The following is a 14,916-nucleotide window of genomic DNA, read 5'->3' on the forward strand; positions in this document are numbered from 1 at the left end:
AAAAGAAGGAGGAAGAAAGGAGAATTGAGGAGGAGAGGGAGGGGTCACAGAGAAGAGAGAGGAAGTCAGAGAAAATAAAATGGTATCTTCCTCGAGGGCTCTTCAACTAGTCCTGCAAGCTGACATGATGAAAGGAACCTGATGGAGCTGTCCAAGAGGGCAGGGTGAAAATTGAGGTGAAGGTAGAGCTGCTGCAGGGCCAGAAAAAAATGAATTGAGGCCTGGACTTGAAGAGCCCGTCCTCCCCAGCTGGCAGGGGGATCCGGCAGCCCTCTGATGCCCAAGGATGGAACACTTAAGCACCTGAAGTTGGCAGTCTTGGCATGGACAGACCTTTTCTGCACAGGCTTCCCTAACAACGAAGAGCAGTGGATGTAGTTGAAAGCTTGAGTGGCAGCCAGAGGAGGGATATAAGAGCACCACATATGCCCCTTGCTGACCACAGGGACAAGGTCATGTTCACCTGCATGATCCCAGGACCCACACAGAGACAGGCACAGAGTTGGTGTGATACCAAAGAATCAGCTGAATCAAGAATTTAAAAAACATGATATCAGAAGATTTTTTTAAAAAAAGAGAAGTCCAGAAATAGACATACATACATGTGTATGAGGACTTTTTAACATGATAAAGGTGGCATCTGAAACTGATGAGAAGATGGACTATTTTATATACAATTTTGAGACGACTGGGTAGCCATTTGGGAAAAATAAAGTCAGATCTATACCTGAACTCAAATACTAGGACAAATATGAAGTGGGTTGGAGATGAAAATACAGAGATCAACAATTCAAATGACAATGAACACTCAGTTCACAGAAAAGAAAATAATAGTGGCTCTTAAGCAAACAAAAAGATGCACAACCTTGCTCATCGTAAGCGATACCATTGGATGTTATGGAAGAGTTTGATAACATGGTTGTTGGGCAAGGCTGTGGGAAACAGGCACTGGTTGCGAAAGCTACCTGTGCTCTTCAAGTGTCTGTTCCTGGCTTGTCATTCCCAGCTCCCTGCAGTAATGGTAAGTGGGTCCATAATGAGATTGCAGGACACTTAGACAAAGGTGCATCAGACTACTACATCCTGGTATTGCCTGAACTTTTGCAAGCACATTGGTCTCTGAACATGGATGTGAGCCAGCGGAGGGGCAATGACTCACATTAGCTAAACTCACAAGAAGTTGGTGCATTAAATAGAATGCTATATTTTTAATGTACAACAGGAGATTGTCATTTGCAATGACAGAACATGCATGTCTGCAATCCAAGGCACCTCACTGTGAAGATCAAAATAGCTGGGAAGCTAAATTAGTGAGCACAAGATGGCCTGATAAACATAGAAGCAAGCTGAAAGGTAGTGAAACACGGTGAGGGTCATAATAATTACTACAAGCCAGGAGGTTTGCTAATCGCTTTCTATATGTAAAAATTCCATTATTTAATATTTATACCTTCGTTTATTCAACCAAAATATACTAAGTGACCAGTATGTGCCAGGCCCTGTTCTAAACACTGAAGATATAAACGTGGAACAAAGGTCCCTGCTCCAGAGCTTACATGCTATTAGGCTAAAAGGCAATAAACAAATAAATGTATAAAATATCAGGTAATATGTACTATGGTGTAAAATAAAACCAGGTGAGGGAGAACAGGGGGCCTGGGTGAATGAGGGAGGATTAAGCACAGGACTATATGCCAGCTGTTAATATTCTCATTTTCTAGGTGAAGAGGCTAAATTACAGAGAAGTGACTTGCCTGAGATATTTTCCCTTGTGTTCTTTAAAAAAAAAAAAAAGGTGGTTTTTGGTTTTGGTTTTGTTATGGGGGGAGGTAATTAGGTTTATTTACTTATTTATTTTAATGGAGGTACTGGGGATTGAACTCTTCCACCGACCCCCTTCCTCCGTTCGCTCAACCCCAATTCTCCTAGGTTTTGTCCTTAGATGAGAGCGGACAAAGACAAGCCCTGCCCGGGCCCAGCTTCCACTCATGCGCGCAGAGCTGGTGCCGAGAAGCGGGCGGAGCCACCCCCTACGACCACGCCTACCCGCGCGGGAAGGGCGGGGCATGCAAATTATAAATGGGGCTTCGGCCGGAGAACGATAAAGCAACAAGAGATATACAATTTCTCTTTTATAATTTGGTGATAAAAATCTGCACAAGAGTCTAGTTTAGTGGCACCCACAGTACTGTAAAGAGGCAAAGGAAATGAGGCCTCGGGTGAGCAGTGAGATGAGTCACCATGAGTTGAATATGAATGCAGGAACGGCAGGAGCGGCGAAGGCAAGTGAGGCGACACTGTTTTACTAAGTTTCTACGTGTGCTTTTATCTTGCAGTATTGGAGAAGTATGTTGTATCTGATAAGGTAAGTCAGGTTTTTGGAGTGGGTAATTAGAGTAGGTACTTGTTCTATATAGCTAACAGGTTGACTTGATGTAGTTTTTCCGGAAGTAGTTCTTTGTTTTGGGAAAACCAAGTGGTTGAAGAAACAAATAAAGCTCTTAGTCGGTGGTTAGTGATCTGCGATTTTGCGATGTGTATTTGGCTGTTGAAAACGATTCTGTTTTAAGTTTGTGGTGGAATACTGGAAAAGTTGTAAAACGAGTGGTATCCAATTCGGCTGTTTGCGTTCATTACAGGAATAAAAATTACAGTTTTTCTAAAGCTTCCAAGGGCTGCTGTTTGGAGCTTTATTCGAGTAGTGTTTTCTTAATTCGTGAGTTGGCATCGTTTTAGTGGAGGGGGGGTGTGTGTTATTACCAGCTATTGGAGACTAAAAAGGTTTTTTTGTTTTCAGTCACCACAGCAAGAGATAAAGTATGAACCCGAACTGTGGATTGTGTTCTCTATTGGACAAAGGGTTCTTGACACCCGCGCATTGAACACTCTCACATTGACCCATTTTCTGCCCTTCTTTCCTCAATCGGTGGCATCACTGGAGCCTAATGGGCTCTTCACAAGACACACGACCTTCTCGCTTTCCATACAGAGAGAGAAGTGACGCTACAGTGAAACGGGGCAGCACTAAGCTTAGAGGCTCCTGTTGTCTGGGACTGGCTGGGACATCTTCAAAGCACAGTCAAATTGTTTCCTCTTTCTACAACAACCACGGAGAAGGAAGCTGGGCCTCTCAAGGTTCTGGAAGCAACACTTTCCACACAAAGAAATCCTGCCTGAGCTCATAGGCCAGGTGACACAAAAGATGTTCAGCTTGGAGTGGGGCCCGGAGCAGACGGCTCCAAAGCCACCAAGTGTGGTGGAGCAGCCCTGCTACTTGGGCCACCAAAATCTGTGGACCCTACTGTGTTGGGGACAGGTAGCAGGTTAGCAAAGGAAAAGAGCTGGAGTTGGTGGCAAGCCAGAGGGGAGGATCACCTCGTGGGCCTTGCGGGTTCTAAAGCCAGGTCAGCCACCTGCGGTAGAGAATTCTCCACTTTCTGAAAAGCAGCTCCTGGTAAACTACTGGGCATTTTGTAGAACCGGATGGTAACTGCAGGACAATCAGAGACCTCTAGCAGGTCTCCAAGATTGTGACCTCTGTTAGGCCCACAACAGCAGCCATCCTAAGAAGGACATGGTACGTGAGGATTGAGTCTGAGCAGGAGGAGAGACTGGACCACTGACAGGTGGAATGACTCCACCAGCGTTTGTAGTCGGCCACTCCAGGACTGGCACGATGGGCATGTGAACAGTGGGGTCGCCAGGACAGCAGTGGAGGCCACAATGGACCTAAAACGTACTGATCAATTTGAATATATATAATTCACGCCTGCACACACACACACAAAAAGACAAGGCGGGAGCCTCAGTGGTATGCTCAAGGTCCTGGGTTCAATCCCCAGTACTTCCATTAAAATAAATAAGTAAATAAATAAACCTAATTACCTCTCCCCTGAAACAAAAAACAAACAAAAAATACGTATTTTTTGAAAAAGAGAGCTTTAAAAAAAAGATGAATGACACAGGAAAAGACTATTTGCAGGTCTATCACACGCAGTTTATCAGAGTATTCTATAAAGAGATCTGAGAATGTGATCAGAAAAACACAAACCATGCAATAAAATATGGCTAAAAATCACATAGTTCATGGGAAAGATAATGTCTTTTTTCACATACGAAAATATGTACCACCTACCTGTAATGAGAGAAATGCACATTTAAATAGCAGTGAAATATAATTTATAACCTGTGACTTTGGCAAATATACAAGTCTGATAACATACTGGGTTCTCCAGGTTGCAGAAACAGGAACTGCATGAGACCTCTCAGGGTGTCTGTCCTGACCTGTTACTCCCGACTCCTTGGGGCGACAATACCAGGGACCCAGAGAGTGCAACACCTTAGTGAAGGCACATGACAGCTGGATGAGGTGTATGTGGTACCAGCAGTAGCTCTGCGGGCATAACTGCCTGTGCACATCTATTTGAGCAGGCTACAGGGCATGGTGGGGGAGGAGTATTGACTCAAGTAAACCAAGCTCCCAAGGGGCCAGAAGGTAAAGTAAGTCACCTCGATGGGAGACGCTCCTTTGCAAGAATGTAATTATCTGAAACCATAAACCACCACTGAGGCACTTGGAACCAAGCAGAGAGGTCTTGTATTGGGGAAGCCTGAAGAGCCATCACAATAACCACGTGCCACCAGTTAGGTAAGTGTGGCTGATATATTATCTCCTTAATACTTATCCATTACTCATCCATTTCAACAAATGAATGTAGGTGCTGGGCCCTGGTCTAATGAATGGGACAGAGTAAGGGAAAAAGCAGTCCAAATTGGATTGTCCCAGTAACGCGGTGGGGGCGTCAGATGTGGGGGGAGGTGGTAGGATCACAAAAAAGCACTTATACAACATGTCAGGTCTGGGGCAGCTGCTCAGAAACTCAAAACCATGTTAGGGCACCGAGGGGCGCCTCCAGTGAAAGTGGGGAGGGAGGTTGCTCAAAACAGGCCCCGTTAGGTTTTCTTAGGGCCGGGGTACCACAAGGAAATGAAGATTCAGAGAAATATCTGGCCGAAACGCTGTTTCTCCCTAGTGTTTGCTAGTGGAGGGCTGACTCCTGCTGGGCATGTCCACAGAGGGCCTCAGAGCTAATCTGTCGGGAGGGTGGGTAGGGTTCCGGGAGAACACGTAAAAGAGAAAAGCCAGGTGGGCAGAGAGTCCGGGAGTCAAGAGCCAAGGCAGGGTGAGGCAGGAACCTGACCCCAGATGCCACCTGCCCTTACGGGAGCCGTCGTGCTACAGGCCTGGCGCCAGCAAACCCGTGTGTGTGCCACCAGCAGCCCTTCTCCCCTCCAAGGTCGACTTCCTGTTCTCACGGTTTCCCTCCTGTGGACTCTATCCTTTAGCGGGGCCTCTGCTCCAGACCCGGGCTGTGTCTTGGGGCAGGGTGATCAGCCCCGCAAGTCGACAGCCTACTAGCTGTGTGACCCTGGACAAGTGTCTCCACCTCTCTGGGCTTGGCGATCACGTCTGTGAAATGAGGATGGTAACAGCGTCAAACTGCTCTAGGGTCTCCAGGATCCAAGTGGGTTCAAACTTATCAAAGAATGCAGTGCAGTGCCTGGCACGTGACTGTCATGTATGTGATCAAGGTTCGTTCCCTGCAGGCTGGACAAAACTGATGAGTCAGTTTAGGGCAAGGGCCGACGGTGCTAGTGTCCCAGTCCCTACTACAGCTCACTAGAGGCTTTGCGGAAAACCAAGGAAAGAAATGTGCGCTCCCCTAGCGATCCCGGGGTCTCAGTTAGGGAACCTCGGGAAGACAGTAGGACGGAGGCTGCTGCACAGTCACGGTGGTTCCTGGCCCGGCTGTTAGTCCCCTCCCCGCCCAAGGTCGGAGCTCTGTCTGGCGCCGCCCGGCTAATTCTAATCTCCCGGATGCCCAATCAAGGCCCCGGGGCTTCCTTCGGGAGTAAGCGGACCACAGCTCCCTCTAACCATCACTCTCCAGTCGCCCAGCTACAGCACCCGTCTTCAGCCAGGAGCTGGTATTTGTGCCACGGGCGGGGCTGCCTCCAGCTCCCCGCCGTCTTCTTCAGATCTGTGGTGCCGGAGTCGCGAGGCCAGGGGCGGAGCGGGACCAAGGTGGCACCGTGGTGGCCACGTCCCTTGGGCGTAGAGGGGCGGGGCATGCAAACAGAGGCTCGTTCTCCGGGAAAGATGGAGGCGGGGGGAGCAAAAGGAGGTGCGAAAGTTGACCAGGAATGTGGAGGACAACTACAACTTCAGTGGCCTGGAGATTACACAGGATACAAAGCCAGAAATGTCGACTGGAGTGACATTGCTCACCGTGACTTCAATGTGGATGGCGGAGAGGACGGTGGCGGCGAAGGCAGTTCATTAGATATCGCTTCTCAGCCTTTTGGCTAAAATCAAGTATAGTATCTGTTCTTACCAGTTTAACATCTGATACGTTCTCTACCTGAGAACGAATTATTAAATGGATCTTTAGAGCAAGGAGCTGGACTAGGAGCTTGCTCCGTCTACTCTAAGTATCGACCATGGCATTGCAGTGTTTCCAAGAACGGTGCCCTCCTATGAAGTGTGAACAGCAGACTGAGTGTGTTCCGGTTTGCATTTTCCTTTAATCTTTCAATATGGCGTGTTTTGTTTTGTTTTGTTTTTTTAGCAGTGCAGATCCTGTTAGTTTCTTTTGGTTTTTTTAACTTAGGTTTTTATATGGTGTGAAAGGGAACTGCTTTGTTTTTTAATACCTTTGCTTTGTTGTAGGTTTGATGGAGTTCAACAAGAAAGGTTCTCTGCTCTAGAAAGTTTACTTTAACTTTTCTAAACGCACAATTCAACCCAAGTAGTAAGTGTGTTTATTAAAAACAACAACAACAACAAAAACTAAACTAAACCACAAGAAAATTAAGTAACTTGTCCTAGCTCGCCTAACTAGAAATTAGCCAAACTTAGCTTTGAACCAATGCTACGAAAGGGAAAAGAGGAACAGAGGGACACGTGGAAACTGAGAACACAGGTTGTCTTGTGATTCGTCTACAGTCTTGGAAATTCTTTACCATTTCTCTTATACCTGGGCCTGACACTCAAGAAGGAAGTTGTCACTTGATTATTTGATAAAGGAGGTGAAAGTGGCACTCTCACCCCACCCTTCATCTTCTGTGTTAGCCAGGGAAGGTGTTAATGAACAAATGGGAGTGAGGAGGGGCGGAGTGAACGAAGGGCCCAGCTTGTCATAGCAGCACCAATACTGCGGACCTACCCCAGTAGGTCTTGACAGCCTCACATCTGTAGCCTTTTCTCCCCACAAGAACTCAGCCCAGGACCTAGAGCACGGAGGACTGACTGCAGAGACCATTCTACCATTCCTACATCGAGCATTCACATGTTCATGGAGTGCCTGCTACGTTGAAGGCACCGCTGTAGCTTCTGAGCACACAGCACTCGGTGAAATGGATGAGGAACTCCCTCATGGAGTACACACTAGAGAGGGGAGAGGGGAGAGACAGGCAATAACTACAGGAGTTAATTGTAGATGGTGATACATGTCATGAAGGAAAATAGAAGAGGGAGATGTGCTAGACAGGGACCGCGGGAGGGAACTACTCTACATGGGGGAGGGGTATGGCTCATGAAGGCTCTCCATTGCGACATTAGAGCCGAGGTTTCAGTGACAAAGAGTGAAGGAGATTTAGTAGGGAAACTGTGGATGTGCCTGCACGCGGGACATCTCACAGAAGTGGCCGGACTTATCTGCAAACAGAAATTCCTGCCAAGTGACCCTTCCTCTTCCCAGGAGGAACATTGCTTGCAAACAAGGATGTTTATCTGTTCCTCAAAAGGAACAGGCCTGGGAACAGGAGGGTCTGAGAGCAATAAAGATACTTAAGATAAGGAAGCGAACAGGAGGGTCTGAAAGCAATAAAGATACTTAGGATAAGGAAGTGAACAGGAGGGTCTGGAAACAATAAAGATACTTAGGATAAGGAAATGACTAGGAGGAATGTCTTAGATGTAGTGCGCTTGCGTCAATTCAAAAATGCTGTCTCGCGATGCTTGGTATGGGTTCAGGTTGCTCCTTTGTGTGAGGGATATAAGAATAAAGAAACCTGAGCCTCGGGAGACTTTGGCACCACAACCGCTCAGGGATTCATTTCGTCGATCACATTTCGTCAGCCACATTTTTGTAATTCATTTCGTCGGCCACATTTTGTCAGCCACATTTTTGTGATTCATTTCGTCGGCAACATCTGGCGCCCAACGTGAGGCACGACGAAACCGGAAGGGTAAGCACCCCGGAAAAAGAAATGGGGACTTTCGGGATTAAAATGGGGAATTCTAATTCCTTGAAAACTCAATATTTGGACCTGATACAAGGTCTGTTACAATCAGTAGGAGTTAAAGCTTCTTCGAAGCAGTTAAGTGAACTGTTTGAGCATATTAAGCGGCATTGTTACTGGTTTCGGCATCAGACTAAAGTTCAATTAAATTTAAGGGAATGGAAACAGGTCCAAAAAGAATTAAGAAAACAGCATCAGAAAGGAAATGTAATGTCTTTGCGATTATGGGCGCTTTGTAGTGCTATAACGCAGGCTTTAAAACTGTTTGAGACAGATAGTGAAGCTAACTCTCCTTCTGTTGAAGCTCCTTATGAGGATGTGCCATTATCCTCAGAAGGGAAAAGCCAAGAGAAAGATTTCCCCCCCCCCGGAACCTCCTCCTAAACCTCCAGATGATAGTTCTGATTCTAGTAGTGAGGAGGAAGAGGAGGAAGGAAACGGAGAAAAAGGAGCGAAAAAGGGGGATGAAGAATTTGATAAATTAGTTTTTACTATGACTGAAATGTTTCACAAAATGATGAATAAAGTACAGGAAAAAACGGATTCCAGGAAAGTCTGTACTGTGACTGTGAATCCTACCGCCCCTTCGTATGCTTCCCTCTTTCCCATAGAGAAACCCCATGTGTCCGATGTGGATGTGGGCCGAGAAAATAGACGTTTTACTTTCCCTGCCCATATGTTTGATGATGATGATGATCTTCCAGCACCACTTGGTGGTTTTATTGATCCTCCTCAGCTTTTTCCAATAACTCGGCAACCCGGTCCTCCCGGAATGTTAAATATAAATTATATGCCTATGGAATATAAATTTTTTAAGGATTTAAAATCTGCAGTAGCTCAATATGGGCCACAGTCTCCTTTTGTATTAACCATGATGGAAACTGTTGGAACGGCTGTTACTTTTACCTATGGACTGGGAGGCCATTGCGCAAGCTGTACTTGAGGGTTCCCAATGGTTGCAACTTCGCAGCTGGTGGGAGGAAGAAGCTCGAAAACAGGCTCGTATAAACCAAACGCAACAGCCCCCTGGACCATTAGAGGAGAAATTAATGGGAGATGGTCCTTTTCGATCTTTACAAGCTCAGGCTCAATATACTGATCAAGATTTACAACAGGTTAGACAGGTTTTTTTGAGAGCTTGGAGACGAGTTGTTCCTACAGGTCATTCTCAACCGTCATTTGTTAAAATTATGCAGGGAGCTACTGAGCCATATACAGACTTTTTGGCTCGTTTAAAAGTGGCAGTTGAGAGAGCCATAGGAAAAGACCAGATATCTCAAATTCTGTTACAAACCTTAGCATATGAAAATGCTAATTCTGAATGTAAACGTATTTTGGATCCCTTAAGGGGACAGGGAGCAAATATAGCTGAATATGTACTAGCATGTTCAGGTGTTGGAGGAGTTGAACATCAAGCTAATGTGTTTGCCACTGCAATGGCGACTGCTTTAAAACCCCAACGAAAGGGTACCTGTTTTAATTGCGGAAAAGCAGGGCATTTCCGAAAAGAATGTCGTAAACGTAATAAGCGTACAGAAATTTCTCCTGTTATACCTAAGCAGCAACCTTCTGGACCCTGTCGTAGATGTGGAAAAGGCAGACATTGGACTAATGAATGTAGATCTCGTAATGATAAAGATGGAAATCCTCTTCCCCTACGTCAACAGGGAAACATCTCAGTGGGCCTGAGTCCTTGGGGCCCAGCAACAACACCAAGGACCACCAACCCAACAATATCTCAATCCATGGCTCCCGAGTCTCCTCTAATAGCCATCAATTGGTATTCCAACGTATCGATTACTCATTTATTTGGAACTCTAGAAGGAGATAAAGCTCTTGATAGTCCACGAATGCTTACACCCCAGGCTATAGAAGAGTTTAATTATGTTGAGCAACAAATTAATAATGGATACTTACGTATATTGATTTACAGAAACCCATACAATTAATCATTTTTCATACTCCTCATACTCCTACTGGAGTAATCTCCCAGGATACTGCCATTATTGAATGGCTCTTTCTTCCTAATCGGACTAATAAAAAATTAAGTATATATTTGGAGAAAATTGCCTTATTAATTGCCAAAGGAAGAACACGAGTTCTTCAATTGACCAGGAAAGAACCTAATGAAATTATTACTCAATTAACACAAGCGCAAATTTCAAAAAGCCTTCAGTTTAACGAAGAATGGCAATTAGCTTTATCAGAATTTCCTGGACAATTGTCTAATCATTATCCTCATTCTAAACTTTTTGATTTTCTTCGACAGACACCTGTTATAATTTCCAAGGTAATTTCTTCTGCTCCTGTTTCAGGTATGACTATTTTTACAGATGCTAATAAAACTTCTGCAGGATATTGGACAGAGGACCAACAAAAAATTTTAACACATTCTTTTTCATCTGTACAACTAGCTGAGTTATGGGCAATATTATTAGCTTTACAGGATTTTTCTTCAGAACCTATTAACATTGTTTCTGATTCTAGCTATGCCACGTTGTCATGCTCCTTACTTCCAGAAGTGGATCTTCCCTTGTTTCTAAAAACTTCTATTGATAAACTTTTTTTCCAGGTGCAACAAGTATTGCTTCAACGTCAACATGCAATATATATCTGTCATATAAGAGCTCATTCTATGTTACCTTGTCCTTTAGCTAAAGGTAGTCAATTAATAGATTCCTTATTGTTCCCTCTTCAAGCTGCGGAAGCAGAACATCAAGCTCATCATACGAATGCTCGCGGGCTTATTAGCAGACATTCAATCACTCGAAAACAAGCTCAAAATATAGTTCGGACCTGTCCTTTTTGTGCCCCTTTTTCTTTACCCCTTCTTCCTTCAGGTGTTAATCCTCGAGGATGTACTACTAATGAAATTTGGCAGATGGATGTACTTATTGTAACATCTTTTGGACGCCTTAAATATGTACATCATACTGTTGACAAATTTTCTCATTTTCAATGGGCTACAGCTTTATCATCGGAGAAAGCTGATGCTGTTATTACTCATTTATTAGCCTGCTTTGCAATAATGGGTATACCTCAAGAGCTCAAAACTGATAACGCTCCCGCTTATCAGTCTATAAAATTACATAAATTCCTTTCTAAACATCAGATTGTACACACCTTTGGCATTCCTTATAATAGTCAAGGTCGGGCCATCATTGAACGGGCCAATCGAATCTTGCAAGATTATTTGCAAAAAATAAAAAAGGGGGATATAAGTAAAGAATACAGTGAAACCCCTGCTAATATATTACATCATACACTTTTAACACTAAATTTTTTTAATGTTTGGTCCTCAGCTGATCGATCTGCGGCTAGAATGCATTTTGATACAAATTCTGATCATCTTATGAATAGGCATCCTAAACAAGATGCTTGGTATAAAGATCCTGAAAAGGGTTGGATTCCTGTTAAATTGTGTTATCAGGGACGGGGTTATGCTTTTATCTCTACAGATCAGTCTTCTTTTTGGGTGCCTACCCGATTGATAAAACAATATGAGCGATCCGTTCATAAGACAATTCTGAGAGCTCTCGATACAGAAAACCTTCACCTTTGCGACTCGGGAAGCTCAACCTCCAACATGGGGACAACTCAAGAAATTGACCCAGGAGGCAGAGAAGACCCTTCAGCGGGCTGGACAACCGCTGAATACTGTTAATCTTTTTCTTGCTATAATGGCTATTGTAACCTGCCAGGTATGCATGAGTCAAGAAGTATCTTATCACTACTGGGCTTATATTCCTAATCCTCCTTTGGTTCATGCAGTATCATGGGGAGAATCTGAGGTCCCTGTGTGCACCAACGTTTCAGCCTTTTTTCCACCACCTAATTGCGGTGGAATACAAGATATACCTAGTCATAGAGATCCTCAAATTATTAATGGAAGTTATGTTATAGGAGTAGAAGGAGATCCTATATGTTTTGGACAGAATCGTTTTTGTCTTCCTTTATATCATCGAAATCATTAGCATGCTTATAATACATGGGAAGTTAATTATAGAGGGCTACACACTGCTATATTTTCTGTTATGGTATCCACTAGAGGATTTAATGTGTCAGGTTTTGTTAATGATACAATTCCTACATCCCTTTCTTTATGTTCCGCTACTTTTTTTGAAGCAGATTTAACTCATTTAGAATGGGAAAAATGCAGAGATCATAAACCTGAACTTGTATATAACTATACTACTAATTATACTCGTGACATTATTGTTGATTGGAGTCCTGATCATGCTCAATTTTTAGAAAAATGGTCTAATCACACCCTTAAATGGCATCGTCATAATGGAACTCTGAATGGACAGGGGAATGAAACAATAAAAATGCAACATTTTGCTCTTGTACCTCCTTTACTTCAGCATCCTCCATATCCTCAAGTTCAGGGAGGTATTTGGAAGTTGTGGGCTGTATCAGGTAATCTAACAGTATGGACGGGGAATTTTACCTTAAATCCTACTGATCGATCGGGACCCTTCTATGTTAATTTGCATACAAATGTAACTTATACAGCTACTGCATGTGTAAAATATCCTTTTTCTTTAATGTCTGGAAATATAACTTGGAACTCTGTTGCGGGATACATTAATTGTACTAATAACTGTACATTTGTTCAATGTGTCAATAAGACTTGGTGGAAGACAATCGAAGATTCCAATTTAACTGTTATGATTGTAAAAGCTCGTACAGAACTTTGGATGCCAGTGAACTTAACTCGTCCATGGTCTGACTCAATTGCAGTAACTCATTTATATGATGCTTTACAAGTCATTTTACATCGTTCTCGCCGATTTGTTGGACTGATCATCGCCACGACTCTAGCTGTCGCTTCTGTAACTGCTGCCGTTGCTGGGTTGGCTCTTCAACAAGAAATACAGACTGCAAACTTTGTTCGGGATTGGCATAAGGACTCACATATGTTATGGCAACAGCAAAAAGATCTAGACTCACAACTTGTAACTGATGTTATAAATTTGCAACATACTGTTTCTTGGATAGGTGATCAGTTAACCGTTCTTGCAACGCGCAGTGTTTTAAAATGTGATTGGAATTCTACACAAATGTGTGTTACACCTATACGGTTTAATATATCAAAAGGATGGGATAAGGTTAAAAAATCATTACAGGGTCATCAGAATTTAACTGAAGAGTTCATGCAACTGGAAAAATCAATTGTTGAAACTTTTGATAAAGAATTACCTAAGTTGACAGGAGAAGATATTCTTAGGGGCCTTAAGCAAGGTTTAGATGGTTTAAATCCATTAGGACATGTAATTGTTTTACTATCTGCTTCATTTGGAAATTTATTTCTGATTATTTTTTTGTGTTTATTCCTTTATGTAGTCTTCCGGCGTTGGAGAAAGTGAAAACAAATGAAGAATATCGCTAGAACAGTGACGCAAGCTATACGATCCAATATAAAAGAAAAAAGGGGGAGATGAAGGAGATTTAGTAGGGAAACTGTGGATGTGCCTGCACGCGGGACATCTCACAGAAGTGGCTGGACTTATCTGCAAACAGAAATTCCTGCCAAGGATGAAGGAGATTTAGTAAGGAAACTGCAGGTGTGCCTGCACGCGGGACATCTCACAGAAGTGGCCGGACTTATCTGCAAACAGAAATTCCTGCCAAGTGACCCTTCCTCTTCCCAGGAGGAACATTGCTTGCAAACAAGGATGTTTATCTGTTCCTCAAAAGGAACAGGCCTGGGAACAGGAGGGTCTGAGAGCAATAAAGATACTTAAGATAAGGAAGCGAACAGGAGGGTCTGAAAGCAATAAAGATACTTAGGATAAGGAAATGACTAGGAGGAATGTCTTAGATGTAGTGTCCTTGCGTCAATTCAAAAACTGCTGTCTCATGATGCTTGGTATGGGTTCGGGTTGCTCCTTTGTGTGAGGGATATAAGAATAAAGAAACCTGAGCCTCGGGAGACTTTGGCACCACAACCGCTCAGGGATTCATTTCGTCGATCACATTTCGTCAGCCACATTTTTGTAATTCATTTCGTCAGCCACATTTTTGTGATTCATTTCATCGGCAACAAAGAGAAAGGTAAGCATTCCAGACAGAGGGACAGACTAGTTGGGACCTACCCGCTTCCCCGCGTTGGCTCGCCCAGCTGGGTCAGATGCCAGCTGCTGAGTGAATGTTCTTCCTCAGAGCTGTCTCCCCACCAGACTAAGCGCTGAGCCCAGGGGCTGGTTCTTCCCATCCACAGCTCCACAGTGCCCAGCACTGTGCCTGCCGCACTGTAGGCAATCAGGACGGGAAATCTGGCGGGAATTCACGATTGCATGATGGAGTGATTACAGGTACTCCAGGGGCATCCATCCGTAGCTGGAGGTCTCCTGCTCTGGGATCCTTGAGACCTTGGTGGGGGTCGGCAGGGAATGCCTGTAAAGCCCTGCACCTCTAGGCAAGGTCTGGGCAGGACTGAACTCTCAGACCTTCACTGGGGAGAAGGGGTTTCTTGGAGGAGAATAACAAGCCATGGGAGAAATGACACGGGAGAGAGAGGCCCCCCCCTCAAGGCCTGGCGGGCTGAAACCCTGGGCTGAGAGTCCTCGTGAGTCCTGTCCCTCACCAGGAGACTGGCTTGGAAAAGCC

At 44.3% G+C, this 14,916-nt stretch overlaps 1 long non-coding RNA gene and 1 other non-coding gene across 2 annotated transcripts; both read left to right on the forward strand.

Moving 5' to 3' along the window:
- The first annotated feature begins 2,100 nt into the window (after positions 1-2,100).
- LOC116656775 lies at positions 2,101-4,082 on the forward strand. Its single transcript, XR_004311714.1, has 2 exons — positions 2,101-2,365; positions 2,798-4,082. It is a non-coding gene; the product is annotated as an uncharacterized LOC116656775 (long non-coding RNA).
- Positions 4,083-6,346: 2,264 nt separating this feature from the next.
- On the forward strand, positions 6,347-6,538 carry LOC116656925. The gene has a single exon (XR_004311930.1). It is a non-coding gene; the product is annotated as a U2 spliceosomal RNA (small nuclear RNA).
- Positions 6,539-14,916: the final 8,378 nt, after the last annotated feature.

This window comes from Camelus ferus, chromosome 16 (assembly GCF_009834535.1).
Source record: "Camelus ferus isolate YT-003-E chromosome 16, BCGSAC_Cfer_1.0, whole genome shotgun sequence".
NCBI classification, from domain to species: domain Eukaryota; kingdom Metazoa; phylum Chordata; class Mammalia; order Artiodactyla; family Camelidae; genus Camelus; species Camelus ferus.